This window comes from Zootermopsis nevadensis, unplaced genomic scaffold (genome assembly GCF_977971745.1).
Source record: "Zootermopsis nevadensis isolate Lab colony 2312 unplaced genomic scaffold, Znev_1.0 Znev_ptg000045l, whole genome shotgun sequence".
In the NCBI taxonomy this organism is placed as follows: Eukaryota; Metazoa; Arthropoda; class Insecta; order Blattodea; family Termopsidae; genus Zootermopsis; species Zootermopsis nevadensis.
In genome coordinates this window covers 2,333,720-2,350,691 of record NW_028259177.1, presented here as the reverse complement: position 1 = coordinate 2,350,691, position 16,972 = coordinate 2,333,720, and the positions used below count along the sequence as shown (strand labels likewise).

The 16,972-nt window shown below is 37.0% G+C and overlaps 1 protein-coding gene across 3 annotated transcripts in view; it reads right to left on the bottom strand.

Annotated features, from left to right (window-relative positions):
* Positions 1 to 16,972, bottom strand: part of LOC147871641 (ryanodine receptor-like) — a 64,389-nt gene that overhangs the window by 34,971 nt on the left and 12,446 nt on the right. For all 3 annotated transcript variants that reach the window (XM_087360565.1, XM_087360564.1, XM_087360568.1), the window contains 8 exons: positions 11,936 to 13,431; positions 11,168 to 11,364; positions 9,209 to 9,314; positions 8,337 to 8,419; positions 7,046 to 7,234; positions 4,025 to 4,184; positions 2,241 to 3,718; positions 1,468 to 1,678 (listed from right to left, as the gene is read on the bottom strand). The gene's annotated coding sequence lies outside the window, so the exon portion shown is untranslated. The remainder of the gene's footprint in view (positions 1 to 1,467; positions 1,679 to 2,240; positions 3,719 to 4,024; positions 4,185 to 7,045; positions 7,235 to 8,336; positions 8,420 to 9,208; positions 9,315 to 11,167; positions 11,365 to 11,935; positions 13,432 to 16,972) is intronic.

Sequence of the window (16,972 nt, the reverse complement as noted above, 5' to 3'; positions counted from 1 at the left end):
TTAAAGGTCATGTGTTGTGGACTACAGCGAGTCCACAGGGCTGAAAGATCTCAGACCGAACATGTGTTCACATGAAGACCACATACATTCCACAAAAAGTGAGCTTTCATTCACGTATCACATGCTCCTGTAACCTAAAAAAATTATGAATACGCTGCGTACAAAACCTGTTGCATGTTTTTTCCCCTGAATACCTTATAATTCAAAGTCATACTTAACTTCTTTTTAAAATATTAGCAAAGTTATGTTTTATAATTATGTGCTGTGCTGATTCCAATTCCTATTTGCACACTTAACACAACGAAATGTCTACAAAGTCAAACTACAGAAGTAAGATTCTACTGCTGTGGGGTCTGTGAATTCTCTTCCATCTTGTGTTCGGAATTTTTGTCGTAAATATCTGAAGAAGATTTGTAGGTCTCAAGTATGTAAAAATACGTAAGGAGGATAAAGCACCATGTCAGAACTGATATAAAATTTACAGATAAGAATTAAAATTCATTTTAATTACAGCAGAATGGGATTCAATGAATTTAATACAAGCATGCGTAAAAACCTTACGCAACACTTAAAAATGTATAATCTGAATAACGACGAGAAGAATTTGTTTACGTAAACTATTATAAAATACAGTTTAAAATTATAAATTTAATTATGGCACTAATATTGTATAAGTATTAGGATGAGCAAAGCAGGAAGAACTACTCGCAAATCCTCGCAGGAAATTCTATTATATTCCAGTGGTATTAATTAGCCGAAGCAAATATTTCAGAAACACGTACAGTACAATATTTACACTCAGATTCTCTACATAGGAAACTGTAATCCTGTCACCTTTAAAATGAAACTGCAATGAGCTCTCTAGCCAAATAAGACTCTTATTTGCTACAGATTTCTGGGTTACGCTGGGTGGACTATTACGTTTTTCCTTGAGGTACAAGTTATAATTTGAAAAGTGATCATCCCATAATCAATTATGCTGCAAGGGGCTTTAGTATTTCATCCATTCTGTTAACTTGCCAGAATATCATCTCCAGTGCATAAGTTCCTTCAACTGCAGTAACGGGCTCTAAAATTAATGACACCAGATTCACTGCTAAATTGTGGGTTGTGAAAGATAATTCGCCGGCTTTCAGATTGTTATTTCTTGACAGACAAATTTAGAAAATGTTTTCTTGGGGTATTTTCAAACTATTAGACTAAACATTTTGTAAAACTAAAAGTTAAGCTAAATTGATATGGGCCACGTAGGTGCTTGGGGGGAGAGGGGGTGTAGCTCCGACTAATTCTCAACTCAGGCACTAGACGGAGGCAAGTAGTCAGTGTCACGACCTGGCCGTGCCTTACTCCTGGGGAAAGGACCCCTGGTACCCATTATCTGTCATAGTATTGAATGTGAACACAAAGGAAGATCGTGTGTCCTGTATCATGAATATTTATCGTCCGTCACGAGGTGTTCACATTTACCTCAGCGTTCGTTCCGTCTCATTAATTCCAAAATATCGATGCGTCTGTCTTCTTCTGGAATGTGAAGTGCCAACACGGACACAGCGTCTTCACACAGCATACTCCAACCACGAATGTCTGACAGCTTCAGGGCATGCACTTGCAAAGATTGATTAGGTACTCGTGCCCACTGATGAGGTTTCAAGCACCGTACTTTAAGTCTTGGTGGAAACTGCATAAAAGAGAAACTATTAAAGGGTGCATTTTAATAAGCATGTGGTCACAAAAGTTCTGGCCGACGGACACATGTTCTGAAGGAACTGTATAAAAATAAGACCTGAAAGTGACTGATTACATTCATTATTTTGCTTTGGTAAATAATAATGTTTTGCAGACTTTTATGTCAGAATATAGAAAATTAAAATAATTTAACGAATTTAGCCAGGTGAAAAAAAATATTGGATGATGTATCTGTCAAATATCACATTAAGAAGAGCCAGCTGTATATTTGTAGTTACAGAAAATCCTGTCCATCTCCTCAGTATGTATTAAAGAAACAACGCACAAAACATATAATAATAATGAAGGAATCTGAAAAAATTCCCTACAATCTACATTATATAAATAAATTATGCAAATGTTGGTGCAAAATTCTGTAATTCTGTAACTAAATTTCTGTCTGCATCTCCTTACAGTGCTGACTCATTTTATGCAGCATATCACTTGAAATTGGTAATGTGATTTAAAACTTGATACCTCTTAAAAGCAACAAGTGTATATAGACCTAACCTAACCTGTGGTATAACATGCCCCATGCTCGTCGCTTCCACAAAGATGTTTCAGGTTCCATCTATCAAAACAACATAGGAGAAGAGAAGTTTACACAGTACGTTCACATTTCCCACTAAACACATCAATAAATTCACAATATTTTTCAGAATATGAATCTAATAATAGCATAATATATAAATACGTGTAACATTCCTTCCAATTATAACAATTCTTGTGAACAATATCTTGAGAAACGTTCTAATTTACAAAGTACAATTTCCTGACCAATGCGTATTTTACTTCACTGTCCTGTATGGGTTTTTAAGAGACGTACGCTGTTTTATCAAAACACATGCACAGCATAGCATAACACTGTCGGTTTTAAATTGGTCCAGTTGGAGATACACAGATTTAAACTAGCACTTAAAAGGTTAAGGGAGTTATAGTTACAAAATTTATTAAATATTTCAATTTCCCTCAAAAACATAATTTATTTCTGCTGCAATCTTGGCAACCTCACTGGGACACATGATCCAGCTGGCTGCATGTTGCCCTAGCAACCTAACCAAGCCACTAACCCCAGAATGAAGTCAGGCCGGCAGCCTATAATATGGTAATTTAAATTCCCTGTCCCTGCTGTGTCAACAAAGCAACCAACAAACATTCCCTCTGATGCCCCTTTGCCTGATGAATCATGAGTCACTTCATTGTAGAGTTCGTCAGCTCGGACCACGTAGCAACTCTGACGATCGATGCTATCGTAACAAAACTTAATACTTTGCTTTCAAATTTCATAATTTCAAAGATAAAAAGTATTAATACCAGTGAACAACGAGGAGGAGTCTTGTGAACGAGGAAATGAATCCCACCTCATACGTTTGTAACGCAGCCAAGATGGCATTACTGGTTGTGGGAAATTAGAGGGTATAAAGGTGGTATGGCTTTTAATTGCATGACAGACATACCAAATTTAGTGATATCACAAAATGAATCTAAAATAATTAGTGGGATGTACAAATGTGAACTAAAACGGTGTAATAATAACATAAGACCACCTTTCCTTACAAAAAAGAAAAGGCATTCCAATGTTTCTAAATTCAAAAGACTATAAACGTAATTATGTATACATAACAGCTCAGTTTTAATTGGAATAAACTTAAATAGTTACTTGTAACGTTACGTAAGCCATCGCTATTGCAGAACGAGGCAAGAAAATTAGAACACAGAGGATTATGTTGTCACCTTTCAATAATTCTGTCATGGTCATCCACAATCATAACAGAAGCCTTGCGGACACTACTCTGATTGAAATCCTTGCTGAAGAAGTGATACTGCGTTGTTACCCAGCCCACGTACACATGAGTTGGGTCCTGTCCATAGAAGTACTCATTGATGAGTCGAATATCTCATTGCCAATAGATTCCGCTCCTGAGACAGCTGGGACAGACATTACCTTTGGACTTCTGTCTCGGATGGTAGGTGGAATAATTTTCAAGTCCGTCTGAAAGCAATTTGTTTAATCGTTAATTAATTTATATTTATTACTGAAATAAAATTAGCAGAATATGAAGTAACGCACAACTGAATAAGAGGGCAGCTTAGCCCCCAACTGCAGAATGCCAAAAGAATTTGAGACAGTACATGAGAAATTTCTGCACAGAGGAACAAAAGTCATATCAAAATTAAACACCGTCTGTAACAAGCCCTGAAGATGGATAAGGAAGCCAAAACATAACCTTTTATTAAATAGAAGTCAAATGGATATTTCATGTACCTCTTATTACAACCTTATTGTATAGAAGCTCACCTGCGAGACCCTCGCTCGTGGTGTCCGCACATGTAGTCTACTAGTGCGGCCCATGCCAACTGGTTTTCTCTCAGGGCTGACATCTCCATCCACAGCTGGTTCTGGAGTTCCTCCCTTCTTCAGACGACCATTGCTTGAATCACGTTCACGAGAGAAGAATCTATGATAAAATTTATATTTTAAAATAATTTGACAGTTCCAATTACATGTCAATTCTACTTTCAGCTCTTATTTCCATGACTTTGTCCTTCCTATCGAAAAGCAATGACAAGATTCAGAAATATTGGTGGCCGAGAAATAGACATCCTGAACCGAATAAACTTGTCAATGTTGCTCTCGAAGTACCTGCTACATAGGTCATAGTCAAGACAGGTTATTCTACAAGATGTTCTAACTGTGAGATGTTGCAAAATGTGCGACAGAAAGCAGTAGAGAGACACGGATCGTGGACGAGTCCGGCAGAGACATAGTGAGGCATTCGCCGAGGTTGGCATGCATCCCTTGGTGAGAGTTTTGAAAAAAAAATTCAAAATTTTCGAAAAATCAAAAAACGATAGAAATTATCTGAAAGGTGCACAAAACCCAAAAATTTTGAAATTTTTGAAAAAAATTTTGAAAGCGGAATTTTTCAATTTTTTTTGGTTTTGTGCGCTATTTGGACATTTTCCAGCGTTTTTTGATTTTTTAATTTTTTTTAAAAAATTTCAAAATTTTTCGAAAAATAAAAAAAAGCTGGAAATTGTCTGAAAAGCGCACAAAACCCATTTTTTTTTATATTTTTGAAAAAATTTTGAAAGTGGAATTTTTCAAAAATTTTCGGTTTTGTGCGCTTTTCAGACAATTGTCAGCGTTTTTTGATTTTTCGAAAATTTTGGAGAAATTTCAAATTTTTTTTCAAATTTCACCCCACCTGATGCCATGCAGGACAGATCGCCGTCGGACTGTGTCTCTGACGAACGCGGTCTGTGCCTCACACGGTCTCTATAAGCCGAGGTGCTGGATGCAACACGTAAGGCAGATACCGAGACGGCATGGCAGGGCACAGGTGATAATTCACTGACTTCTCACCAGTGAAGCTCACGTTCATGCCCAGGGCAGCCTATATGGGATTTGCGGGGGACAAATATGCATTCGGACTTGTTTTTCCCTGAGTTTTCCAGTTTCTACCTGCAAATATCATTTCACTGACGCTCCATTTTCATTCATGTATCATCTGGGGGTGGCCAATGGGCCAGTTAAGAGCCACAGTCCCACAGAGAGACAGTCATGTCATTGTACAATATTCCCAGCTATCATATAAACAATGTTTAATGTGAACCAAATTATTTCTCTGAGAATATTTTAAGCATTCTCTTAATGTTTAATAGCACGTTTTAGTAACAATATAACATTTAATTATTGTGGGCTTCTAACACACTTTCATGCAAATTATGACAATGACTGCCATCTTCATTGCCATGAAAAACTCAAATCTCAGGCACAAATTATTATTATTCTCTATAAAATAAGCCATGTATTGTGTTGTAGGTATAGCATACTTGAAAACATGCATAATCTATGGCAGCAAAATTCACGTGTTCCATTAATGAATTACGTTGCTTTTGTGCACCCATTAGACCATACGTGTCAATGACATTCAGTACTAAAACATGTTTCAAATAAACAAAATATAATTACAATAATTACTTTTCTAACAATTTAGGTCCCCTTTCTGGACAACGTAACTGCATGGATGCAGGGAGCATTGATAGTATTTTGGAGATTCTTAACATCTCCAACTCCAAACTAAAGCTACTTCCTCAAGACGCTCGCTGATACAGCACAGCCTAGATTTCAGATTCTCATGGTATTAAAGATGTGGAATGCAGTCATCTGGTTATAAAATCATATAGTCTTACAGGGGGTCAGAGGAACATAGCACCTCCACCTTCTGGGCAGAAATGTGTATGAATTCCATCTTTAACAAGTGATATGCTCCCCTGGGACATTATTAATTACTTATAAGACTACACGGTGTCACAACCCAGAAGACTTACATTACAAGTACATCCAACAGTGGAAACCATAAGCAGTTACTTTGTCTTAAAGACGTTACATCACCACAAAAAAAGATCGGATTAAGAACGAACTGCCACGAGAGCTTGAACCCACTTCCCTACTTTCAAAACAGTCAAACCTCGTACACCGTTGTAAAACCCGGATGAAAAAGGACAAAACACATTTGTTTAACAAAGAACAGAAACCTATTATGGTAAATAAGTAACAATTTCATATATGAAATATCACCAAAATTTGAACAGTTCTTATTAAGAGCCAAATAACAATAAAAGATGTGAAAAACAGGAATCAACAAAAGTAAATTCCTTCCAGCTGGTGAAGCTTTACTATCACAGCACATGGTTAAGTATGTTCTTTGATTACTGCAGCCTAATAATATTGATTTCAATCACCAATGTCTCCCCACATTCTTCTCATGTACGTCAATTCTTGTAATCTAGTGATTTGCCTTAAACCAGCGTTACTTCCACAAAGCAATAATATCAATGGTTAAACTTTTTTAAAATGCATCAGTCAAATATTATTAATTTATGTTGCGTGCAGTAACTATGTAAATAAAGACAATTTTTTAAAATAAATTCAATTAGTTACAAATAATATTTTTTATATAAAATGACCACATCGGTTCTCTTAACATCATAAAGCATATAAATTTAAATTTTCAATCTTTCGGCCTATGACCGTGCCATACTGGAAATACGTTTGATATTAAACATGCGACAAAAGGCAGTTCCACGTTCTTCAAATTAAAACAAGTCTTTATGTGCTCGTACTGTTCTGAGACATCACATCATCAAAGTAATATAATATAATTTCATTTTGAGTTACAACAAATACTTTTCAATCAGATAATATATGCAGTAAGTGTGAAATTCAGTCGACTGCCTTTGCAAATGCACATGTAATTTAACCACGTTTAATAACCAATTCTTAATTATTTTCAGAACAACCACGAATACCTACCTCGTTCTAACGTACCATTCATTTGTGCATTTTCCAGTTTGTCGTATGTGACGTTTCGTGAGAGCGAGCCTCTCCTCGGACGTCTGGATGGTTTATGCTTCAGTTTGCTTGCAGAAGGTTCTGGTGATGGTCCATTTATTATAAGTTCATCTGCTTCAACAGCATCTTCTGAATAACCACGCTGGAGGCCTAATAGAAACAGACTTGAAGTAAGCCAAGACTCTCTTAACTACAGGGTTATTACACAAGACCATATGGCTAGTTCTGAAGCCACGAGTGCGTCATTAAACTCGTTACAAAGAAAGGAAGGTCTTATTAATGGACAAACAGATACCATAAATGGACAAGGCAAGTGCTGCAACCTCCTTTCTGCACTGGTAACTACTGACAAGTGTGAAGACAGTTTCTTATTCCCAACAAATCACTCCTTGATTTGTATTTATAAAATGATTTAATTAATGACTTCTCAGCTCTATAAAGAAACAAGTGTTGATGAGATTTCACTCCTTGGTTTTCCTTCTTTGTCACTTTTCACACACTCAGTTCAATGTAATTTCTCTAGAACAGCATTTTCAGCCCAATGTGGCCATCATCAGGTTCAATTCCCTGCTTTTGCAGTGACTTACTTATCACGTAGACAATTTTTACTAATAAATTGTCAAGATGCAGTCATATGGTCAGCAGCAGGACAACAAACTCTGAATGTAAGAAGAAGTAATAAATTTAATTTCACTCCCTCCAATGTGATAAGAGTTCATTTCAGATATCAAATCATCATGGAAAATGTGGGCATTTCTGTATCGTAAATTGACAGGAAAAGATTAAAAGTTATTCATACAGCTAACTCAGTCTAGAAATAACTTCACAGACCCTGTGTCGAGGCACGAACAGTCAGGTCGTACAACACGACTACAAAACTGAGGGTTCGGGCATAAAGAAACCTGAAATAACTGAAAATAAATGTAAAGTAGTTACGTATATAAAGACAGATTTTTACAAAAACTTTACGTTCAGGTAAATGGGTTCATTCTCAAGAACAGAGCTTTCATTTGACATTCTAAGCTTAAAAATGCAATAAATACACTGTATTTCGTAACAAGGATCACTTTATATACACGTGCGTAGACCACGGGAATTTAAATGTCATACCTAAAACATTAATGGTTTAGTTGTATGCTAGTGGCCAGCTCGAACGCACATAAGCCATAATGCAAGGCCAAGAAAGGTTAATATTTAAATGCTCTCTCTTTCCAGCTTTTATCTCAAATTATTATACACATACAAAAATTACCTTCCTGAAATGATTCATCCCAAGTCCCTGGATCAATCATGATCAGCGACTTAACAACATCCTCCAACAATTTCAGCAAGGGCCTGAAATAACATCGAACATTTTCATTAGTACACGCACAGCTCTTTATAAAGAATTAATCGAATCAAACCATTCCACAAATGCCCAAGTTTATACAATTTATACACAGTAGTCTCTTGTAACTGGTCCCACAAAAACTATCTTTAATCGCCCTGATGACGGAGGCAGTATGACCTCCGAAACGTTGGTTAACATCGACCAGACTACACGGCGCAACATCCCAGAAGACGGAAATCTTTATCTTTAATTGAATTCATTGAATACGTAAATATTCGACTTAGAAGCAATCTGACTGGCCATATGATAGAAACACATCATTTATTAAAATTTTATCATTAATATAAAAATGGGACCCTGTGGAACCAAACGTGCAGTTTAAGAAATATTTTATCCAATTTGTTGCTTTACTACAAACAGGTTTCAACTGTAACTGTGAGAATAAGAACCAATCACATCACAGACTTCAATAAAATCGAATCAGGAAGGTAGCCCGCGGGTTCCCAACCAAGTCATTTTCATTTTCAGTAAAGTGTCCATTAATATAATGCAATTGTAACCAAAATTGGAAAATGCCAACAAATTTTAATAAAACTTCCCAATATCAAAAAAAATGTAATCCTGATTCAGCATTATAAAGTTTTTACGTGCACGTGTGTGTACGTATTTTCTCCTTTTTCACAGAGTACAACAAGTTTAACATTTTCTTAGCAAAACAGAATTCTAATAATATTTTCTATTCTTCTTACAATAATTTAAAAATGTATGTCTGTCATATTCATCTGTGGTCTTACTGATTCTGTTTTTACGTAGCGCAGACTATGGTCCATTGCAGGATCTTCATATAATTCCTTTAACTCTGGACCCAACGGAACGATATATTCATTTTTACAAACCTCCCTGAAAGACAAAATCATTACTTCAGATAATTACCAAACTCAAAATTTAATTAACATATACTACAGTAACTTATGAATATACAATCAAATTAGGCCAAACAGATGAACACAAAATTTTTAAGACTCGACACTGACAAAATAAGAATCATATGGAAAAACACAAGACTAGTTTGACACTCACAAAACACATTTACTGAATAAGCAGTCAGTGAATGCCAATTCTGTTCATTCTGAAAGCCCATAAGCATAGTTCAGTTGAAATCCTCACCAGACAAAAATCCCTGCGACTGCTTCCTAAGGGGGGGGGGGGGGTACCTCAAAAAATCATGCACCAACCCACACACAGTTCAGGAAATGTAAGTAAAGTTGAAACTGTTCCTGAGGAGATTAAAGGTCATGTGTTGTGGACTACAGCGAGTCCACAGGGCTGAAAGATCTCAGACCGAACATGTGTTCACATGAAGACCACATACATTCCACAAAAAGTGAGCTTTCATTCACGTATCACATGCTCCTGTAACCTAAAAAAATTATGAATACGCTGCGTACAAAACCTGTTGCATGTTTTTTCCCCTGAATACCTTATAATTCAAAGTCATACTTAACTTCTTTTTAAAATATTAGCAAAGTTATGTTTTATAATTATGTGCTGTGCTGATTCCAATTCCTATTTGCACACTTAACACAACGAAATGTCTACAAAGTCAAACTACAGAAGTAAGATTCTACTGCTGTGGGGTCTGTGAATTCTCTTCCATCTTGTGTTCGGAATTTTTGTCGTAAATATCTGAAGAAGATTTGTAGGTCTCAAGTATGTAAAAATACGTAAGGAGGATAAAGCACCATGTCAGAACTGATATAAAATTTACAGATAAGAATTAAAATTCATTTTAATTACAGCAGAATGGGATTCAATGAATTTAATACAAGCATGCGTAAAAACCTTACGCAACACTTAAAAATGTATAATCTGAATAACGACGAGAAGAATTTGTTTACGTAAACTATTATAAAATACAGTTTAAAATTATAAATTTAATTATGGCACTAATATTGTATAAGTATTAGGATGAGCAAAGCAGGAAGAACTACTCGCAAATCCTCGCAGGAAATTCTATTATATTCCAGTGGTATTAATTAGCCGAAGCAAATATTTCAGAAACACGTACAGTACAATATTTACACTCAGATTCTCTACATAGGAAACTGTAATCCTGTCACCTTTAAAATGAAACTGCAATGAGCTCTCTAGCCAAATAAGACTCTTATTTGCTACAGATTTCTGGGTTACGCTGGGTGGACTATTACGTTTTTCCTTGAGGTACAAGTTATAATTTGAAAAGTGATCATCCCATAATCAATTATGCTGCAAGGGGCTTTAGTATTTCATCCATTCTGTTAACTTGCCAGAATATCATCTCCAGTGCATAAGTTCCTTCAACTGCAGTAACGGGCTCTAAAATTAATGACACCAGATTCACTGCTAAATTGTGGGTTGTGAAAGATAATTCGCCGGCTTTCAGATTGTTATTTCTTGACAGACAAATTTAGAAAATGTTTTCTTGGGGTATTTTCAAACTATTAGACTAAACATTTTGTAAAACTAAAAGTTAAGCTAAATTGATATGGGCCACGTAGGTGCTTGGGGGGAGAGGGGGTGTAGCTCCGACTAATTCTCAACTCAGGCACTAGACGGAGGCAAGTAGTCAGTGTCACGACCTGGCCGTGCCTTACTCCTGGGGAAAGGACCCCTGGTACCCATTATCTGTCATAGTATTGAATGTGAACACAAAGGAAGATCGTGTGTCCTGTATCATGAATATTTATCGTCCGTCACGAGGTGTTCACATTTACCTCAGCGTTCGTTCCGTCTCATTAATTCCAAAATATCGATGCGTCTGTCTTCTTCTGGAATGTGAAGTGCCAACACGGACACAGCGTCTTCACACAGCATACTCCAACCACGAATGTCTGACAGCTTCAGGGCATGCACTTGCAAAGATTGATTAGGTACTCGTGCCCACTGATGAGGTTTCAAGCATTGGTGGAAACTGTAAAAAAAAGAGAAACAATGATTTATTAAAGGGTGCATTTTAATAAGCATGTGGTCACAAAAGTTCTGGCCGACGGACACATGTTCTGAAGGAACTGTATAAAAATAAGACCTGAAAGTGACTGATTACATTCATTATTTTGCTTTGGTAAATAATAATGTTTTGCAGACTTTTATGTCAGAATATAGAAAATTAAAATAATTTAACGAATTTAGCCAGGTGAAAAAAATTATTGGATGATGTATCTGTCAAATATCACATTAAGAAGAGCCAGCTGTATATTTGTAGTTACAGAAAATCCTGTCCATCTCCTCAGTATGTATTAAAGAAACAACGCACAAAACATATAATAATAATGAAGGAATCTGAAAAAATTCCCTACAATCTACATTATATAAATAAATTATGCAAATGTTGGTGCAAAATTCTGTAATTCTGTAACTAAATTTCTGTCTGCATCTCCTTACAGTGCTGACTCATTTTATGCAGCATATCACTTGAAATTGGTAATGTGATTTAAAACTTGATACCTCTTAAAAGCAACAAGTGTATATAGACCTAACCTAACCTGTGGTATAACATGCCCCATGCTCGTCGCTTCCACAAAGATGTTTCAGGTTCCATCTATCAAAACAACATAGGAGAAGAGAAGTTTACACAGTACGTTCACATTTCCCACTAAACACATCAATAAATTCACAATATTTTTCAGAATATGAATCTAATAATAGCATAATATATAAATACGTGTAACATTCCTTCCAATTATAACAATTCTTGTGAACAATATCTTGAGAAACGTTCTAATTTACAAAGTACAATTTCCTGACCAATGCGTATTTTACTTCACTGTCCTGTATGGGTTTTTAAGAGACGTACGCTGTTTTATCAAAACACATGCACAGCATAGCATAACACTGTCGGTTTTAAATTGGTCCAGTTGGAGATACACAGATTTAAACTAGCACTTAAAAGGTTAAGGGAGTTATAGTTACAAAATTTATTAAATATTTCAATTTCCCTCAAAAACATAATTTATTTCTGCTGCAATCTTGGCAACCTCACTGGGACACATGATCCAGCTGGCTGCATGTTGCCCTAGCAACCTAACCAAGCCACTAACCCCAGAATGAAGTCAGGCCGGCAGCCTATAATATGGTAATTTAAATTCCCTGTCCCTGCTGTGTCAACAAAGCAACCAACAAACATTCCCTCTGATGCCCCTTTGCCTGATGAATCATGAGTTACTTCATTGTAGAGTTCGTCAGCTCGGACCACGTAGCAACTCTGACGATCGATGCTATCGTAACAAAACTTAATACTTTGCTTTCAAATTTCATAATTTCAAAGATAAAAAGTATTAATACCAGTGAACAACGAGGAGGAGTCTTGTGAACGAGGAAATGAATCCCACCTCATACGTTTGTAACGCAGCCAAGATGGCATTACTGGTTGTGGGAAATTAGAGGGTATAAAGGTGGTATGGCTTTTAATTGCATGACAGACATACCAAATTTAGTGATATCACAAAATGAATCTAAAATAATTAGTGGGATGTACAAATGTGAACTAAAACGGTGTAATAATAACATAAGACCACCTTTCCTTACAAAAAAGAAAAGGCATTCCAATGTTTCTAAATTCAAAAGACTATAAACGTAATTATGTATACATAACAGCTCAGTTTTAATTGGAATAAACTTAAATAGTTACTTGTAACGTTACGTAAGCCATCGCTATTGCAGAACGAGGCAAGAAAATTAGAACACAGAGGATTATGTTGTCACCTTTCAATAATTCTGTCATGGTCATCCACAATCATAACAGAAGCCTTGCGGACACTACTCTGATTGAAATCCTTGCTGAAGAAGTGATACTGCGTTGTTACCCAGCCCACGTACACATGAGTTGGGTCCTGTCCAGGAAAGATCCTTACACCATAGAAGTACTCGTTGATGAGTCGAATATCTCATTTCCAATAGATTCCGCTCCTGAGACAGCTGGGACAGACATTACCTTTGGACTTCTGTCTCGGATGGTAGGTGGAATAATTTTCAAGTCCGTCTGAAAGCAATTTGTTTAATCGTTAATTAATTTATATTTATTACTGAAATAAAATTAGCAGAATATGAAGTAACGCACAACTGAATAAGAGGGCAGCTTAGCCCCCAACTGCAGAATGCCAAAAGAATTAGAGACAGTACATGAGAAATTTCTGCACAGAGGAACAAAAGTCATATCAAAATTAAACACCGTCTGTAACAGGCCCTGAAGATGGATAAGGAAGCCAATTGTCAGCGTTTTTTGATTTTTCGAAAATTTTGGAGAAATTTCAAATTTTTTTTCAAATTTCACTCCACCTGATGCCATGCAGGACAGATCGCCGTCGGACTGTGTCTCTGACGAACGCGGTCTGTGCCTCACACGGTCTCTATAAGCCGAGGTGCTGGATGCAACACGTAAGGCAGATACCGAGACGGCATGGCAGGGCACAGGTGATAATTCACTGACTTCTCACCAGTGAAGCTCACGTTCATGCCCAGGGCAGCCTATATGGGATTTGCGGGGGACAAATTGGCATTCGGACTTGTTTTTCCCTGAGTTTTCCAGTTTCTACCTGCAAATATCATTTCACTGACGCTCCATTTTCATTCATGTATCATCTGGGGGTGGCCAATGGGCCAGTTAAGAGCCACAGTCCCACAGAGAGACAGTCATGTCATTGTACAATATTCCCAGCTATCATATAAACAATGTTTAATGTGAATCAAATTATTTCTCTGAGAATATTTTAAGCATTCTCTTAATGTTTAATAGCACGTTTTAGTAACAATATAACATTTAATTCCTTCTCGAAGGTATCACCACCTTGTCGAAGGCAATCTGCCGGGTGAGGAGGCTTGCGTGCTCAAATGACCCTTAGGGCTATGCCGGCCTGAGCTTCGGCTCATGGTAGGGTCACCCAAGCCGGACAGGTCTAAGGAGATGCGCTAGACTAAGAGTGATACCCTGGTCCTCCAGGTTGGGGGTTGGGTGTAGGGCTAACAACCTTTCACCTTTAAAAAAAATATGTGTTACGAAAAAATCAACCAAGCCTCGGATCAGGACGGACTCTTTGGCACGACCACGGCAATTGATTAAGGACATGAGATTTGGTACCTGGAACATTAGGAGCCTCTATAGGGCTGGGGCACTGAAATCAGTGTGTAGGGAATTAGGGAATTATAAGTTAGACTTAGTGGCAGTGCAGGAAGTGCGATGGGAGGGGGAGGGCACGATCCCAGTGGACAATTTTACATTTTTCTATGGAAAGGGGAATGACAATCATCAGCTAGGGACGGGTTTTTTTGTTCATAGCAGAATTAGGGCAGCAGTTAAGAGAGTAGAATTTGTTAGTGACAGGTTGTCTTACGTAATTTTGGAAGGACGTTGGTGCGACATCATTGTCCTTAATGTTCATGCCCCAACTGAAGACAAAAGCGATGATATCAAGGATAGCTTTTATGAAGAATTGGAATCAGTATTTGATACATTTGGCAAGTATCACATGAAAATTCTGCTAGGAGATTTCAATGCAAAAATTGGGAGGGAGGATGTCTTCAAACCCACAATAGGCAGCGAGAGTCTCCATGCACTTAGTAATGATAATGGCGTCAGAGCAGTGACCTTCGCTACGTCAAAAGATTTAATTGTAAAAAGTACAAAATTTCCACACCGTGATGTTCATAAATACACTTGGACTTCCCCAGATGGCAGAACACACAATCAAATAGATCATGTTTTAGTAGATAAGAGAAGGCAGACAAATGTAATTGATGTGAGATCATTCAGAGGAGCAGATTGCGACACTGATCATTATCTGGTGGTAGCAAAAGTGAGGGAGCGGCTTTCAGTAAGTAGACGAACTAAACAAAATTTTGACACAGAAAGATTTGATTTGAAAAAATTAAGTGAGGGAGAGGCAAAGGAACAATATCAAGTTGAAATTTCGAATAGGTTTCAAATTTTAGAGACAAATGAGGATAATGAAAGTGTGGACATCAACAGGGAGTGGGAAAATGTCAGAAACTGCATCAAAATTTCAGCAAAAGAGAAACTAGGATACTACAGGAGAAAGCAAAATAAACCGTGGTTTGATGAAGAATGTTCAAAATTAATAGATCGAAGGAAGCAAACAAAATTTCAATGGTTGCAGAACCCAAACAAAACAAATGCGGATAATCTATGTAACGTGAGACGTGAGGCTAGTAGAACCTTTAGGACTAAGAAAAGGGAATACCTGAAGGGCAAAATTGCTGAACTTGAGACAAATAGTAAGGAAAAAAACATCAGAGACCTGTACAGAGGCATTAATAACTTTAAGAAAGGATATCAACCCCAGACTAATTTGGTAAAGGATGATAGTGGCAATTTGCTTGCAGATCCAATAAAAATTGTGAATAGGTGGAAAAATTTCTTTAGCGAGCTCTTAAATGTTCATGATACTGGTGATATTAGACAGATTAAAATGCATACAGCTGAACTGTTGGTGCCAGAACCTAGCTTAGATGAAGTGGAACTAGCCATTGGGAAGTTGAAAAGTTATAAATCTCCAGGAATTGATCAGATTCCGGCCGAATTAATTAAAGCAGGTGGCAAAGGGTTGCATATGAGGATCCATAAGCTTATTCAGTTAATTTGGGATAAGGAAGAGATGCCACATCAATGGAAGGAATCCATAATTATTCCTATTTATAAGAAGGGGGACAAGACTGAGTGTGGTAATTACCGAGGAATATCGCTGCTATCAACCTCATACAAAATTCTATCCAACATTCTTTTGGCAAGATTAACCCCATATGCGAATGAAACTATTGGGGATCATCAGTGTGGGTTCAGACGAAACAGATCAACGATTGATCAGATCTTTTGCATTCGTCAGATACTAGAGAAAAAATGGGAGTTCGGTGGGACTGTACATCAGTTATTTATAGATTTCAAAAAAGCCTATGACTCTGTGAAGAGAGAAGTGCTATATAATATTCTTATTGAATTTGGTATACCAAAGAAGCTAGTGGGTCTAATAAAAATGTGCTTAAATGAAACCTGCAGCAAAATTCGAGTAGGTAAATATGTATCTGAGACATTCCTCATCAAGAACGGTCTAAAACAAGGAGATGCTTTGTCTCCCTTGCTCTTTAACTTTGCGCTAGAATACGCCATCAGGAAGGTCCAAGGTAGGCAGGAGGGTTTGCAATTGAACGGGACACATCAGCTATTGGCATATGCTGATGATGTTAATTTATTGGGGGACGATATAAATACAATAAAGAGGAACGCAGAAGTTTTACTAGAGGCTGGTAGACAAGTGGGGCTGGAAGTAAATTCAGAAAAAACTAAGTACATGTTAGTATCTCGTCATCAGAAGACAGGCGGGCAAAATTATCTTAGGGTAGCTAATAAATCCTTTGAAAGGGTTACAAAGTTCAAATATTTGGGAACAACAATAACAAATCAAAATGATACTTGTGAGGAAGTTAGGAGGAGACTAAATTCCGGAAATGCTTGCTACTTCTCAGTCCAAAATATTTTGTCTTCCCGTCTGATTTCTAAGAACCTGAAAATT